The following is a 3,036-nucleotide window of genomic DNA, read 5'->3' as shown; positions in this document are numbered from 1 at the left end:
GAGAAGAGTGAGAATGCTACAAGCAAGTCTTCGTCCAAAGAGGCCGCTGTGGCCGTTACCACTCTGGTGAACTGTTCTTAAGATTCTTATCCCAACTTCACTGAGGTCTGTCCCTCCAGGAAAAGAAAAAAAAAAAAAGTTTTGTTTTCCAGAGGGTGGAACCTTACATAAAGGGAGGGAAGGGGGTGTGTGTGCGGGGGGAGTCCTCTCCTGGAGGAATAGCCTCACCTCCTTAAGGAAAACCCGCCTTCTGTACATGTTAAGATCTTTATCAGAGCAAGCCAACTTACTCCAGATTTAGTATTAAAGAGTGAAAAAAAAAAAAAAACAACACTGGGAATGGCCTGTTAACTTTTGACTTAAAAAAAAAAAAAGTCTGCTCTCTGCATTTGCCGTGGCTTTTTAATTCTCGCTCCCCAACCAAAACCTAAACAAAGATTCAGGTTACATCTCTTTCTGCAGCAAGCAGAAGGGGAAGCAGCGGTCTGAGTGACTTAAACTTTTTAGTCATTCTCCTGAAACACGCAACTCTCCTGTCTAGCCGAGGAACTCGACCGCTCCCTGGCAGCCTGGGGGCTGATTTATCTAACGATTCGCGCTCCCTTTGCGAAAAGTTTTCTCATTAAGATAAAGAAGGAACATCTGAGCAGCACAAAAGCTTATGATTTGCGACTAGATTTGAAACCAAGGCTACAAGAAAGACAAAAAGTATGTTGCTAATAGTATTACTCTTTCATCTCGTCCTAGACAAAATTTAAGCCCTAGAAGGGGCCAGTTCCTGCCTCAAATGTTGGCTGCCGGTTTGTGGAGGGGGGCGGTGTTCTCAGAATACCGTAATTTTGATTAGGATTGGAGGGTGTGTTTGCTTAAATAGCTTCTTTATGGTGCAAATTTTACTTCCTTATTTAGTGTGTAAAGGGGAATTTAGTAAGAGACTATTTAACAATATTTTTATTTCCAATTTTCCCTTTTTTAAAGAAACGAAACAAAGCAAAACACAATTTAAGAATACCTGGGAGTCTGTTTCCTGAAGGCCTTTAGTAAAATCATGTGATGTTGCTCCAATTAGACGGATATATATATCTACATATCTATCTATAATCTTATATATTCTTATCTCCTTGCCTCGTTTGTCTATTAGAGTAAGATCGAAGGGCTCTCGCCCAGACAGGTCAACAGCAGACTAGAGGAAGGGCGGTGAGCAGAGATAGGTAGCCTTTCCTGTAATGAAGTGAGTCTGTGTAACAGTCTGGGACCGAGCAACGACTGCAAATTTAGTTTTCCCTCAAGTACATTTTTCTCCCATAAACACGAGGGTCCCCAGAGCATTTTCCTATTGCCATTGTTTTCTTTTTCGCGCAGCTGCGCACACATTAATATTAGCCATCCCCCTTCCGGTCCTTTCTGGGAGATCTCGCTTAAATTTATTAAGTGGGGGGGTAGGGGACGCTGGGATCTGTGCCCTCTTACACAGCTGAAGGCTTGGGGCGGACCTACTTCTCGAAAAGCTGACCTGTGCGTGGAGAACAGAAAGTCTTGTGTTTTTCATCAAGTGCAAAAATTAGTATTTGGGGGGAAATTCACATAATGCATTTTCCATGAAATAGCATTGGTGTTGAGATGGCTCTTCCGAATGGAAAGAATCGTCAGAACATTGGTCCTATCAGGGTGTTTATAGAGAGCAGGATTGAAAGTGGAATTAAAAATAAGGATCCAGTTCAGAGATTTAGTTACTATTCATTAGGGTCTGCAAAATAATCTGGGGTACTGCTTAGCTACTCTCCGGGAGAATTAATCGCTCGGGTCATTTGGAGATCCGGAGAGCGCAGGAACTGCTTTGGGAAAGTAGGGCGGGGGCGCGTGCGTTTATGCGGTCTTTTCACCCACCCTCGGCTAATCAGTCGGCTCGGCTCTCAATCAGGTTTTCAAAATACTAATCTTGATCTAAGAGCCCCTATCTCTGCATCAGTGGAGGAAATGATCATTTTTAGAGGCTTCTGGGCATGGGGAAGAAGAATGGTCGTCAGACCTCAGAACTAAAACACTGGTCTGGCGTTCGCTTTACTGCTGACGCACTGCCGGACGCGGACCTTTTCCCGGGGTGTGATTGTGCGCACACAGCCTTGCTCTGTAGGCCTCCCGGCGGTGAGTCTGTTTCTGTATCCTCTGCATTGTAAGCCTTTGGCTGCGGTCGTGTGCGGAGGTGGGAGGAGGGGGTTGTGCAGGTATTTGCTGTGAGTGTCGGGGCTGAGCGTCCCGTTGGTGCTGGGCCCAAGGACCTCCTGACCCTTTGTCAGGGGCGAGCACGCCGAGGGGTTGCTCCTGAACGTGGCCCGGCTTCTTGGAGCTCGCGTCACACCTCTTACCCACGCTCCTCCTCCGCTAGGGCAAAGGAAAAGTCCACCCGCTGCTTCGCAGAGTTGGGTTCCTGTGCTAAAAATCAGGGCTCTTTTTGTCTTTGTAATAAGGGTTTTTGGCCCAAACTCCAATTGAAACCAATTCTGGTCGAAGGAGGAGATACCAAAAAACATCATCTTGTGTTTCTGCAGGTGGGAGAGGAATCGCCCACGTCGGGTCGATTCCTACCTACTAACTTGAAATTTCTAGATGGTCATCTTTCCTTAAATGAAAATCGAAGACCGCAAGCCCACCCAGGGGACTAACCAACACCCCTGGACTGCAAAGGCTCTTTGCAGGGCCCGAGGAAGAAACCCAGAGAGACTTGGGAGGGCGGCCTGGCAAGTTAGGAGGCTCTGGGTGTGTCTCCCTAAAGCCGGAGGAGGTCAGGGAAGGGGTCTGGGTCCCCTGGGGCCAGGCCTTGATTGGAGGTCCAGGGACGGAGAGCGGGAACACCAACCCGCTCTGACCCCTCCAGTTTCCACTCACCGCGAAGAGCTGCCTAATTGGGCTGCGAGCAGCTGCGAGATTTGTAATCGCCTAATAAGCCTTCCACCTCGGTAATTCTTATCAAAAGGCATAAAACTGATATTTTCACACTCGGCTTCCTCCACAGGAGCCGTTTATAAACATCCTTCA

The sequence above is a fragment of the Ursus americanus genome, chromosome 12 (genome assembly GCF_024610735.1).
Source record: "Ursus americanus isolate L20-20 chromosome 12, mUrsAme1.1.p, whole genome shotgun sequence".
Taxonomy (NCBI): Eukaryota; Metazoa; Chordata; class Mammalia; order Carnivora; family Ursidae; genus Ursus; species Ursus americanus.
The sequence above is the reverse complement of the archived record's forward strand: the minus strand, read 5'-3'. Positions refer to the sequence as shown.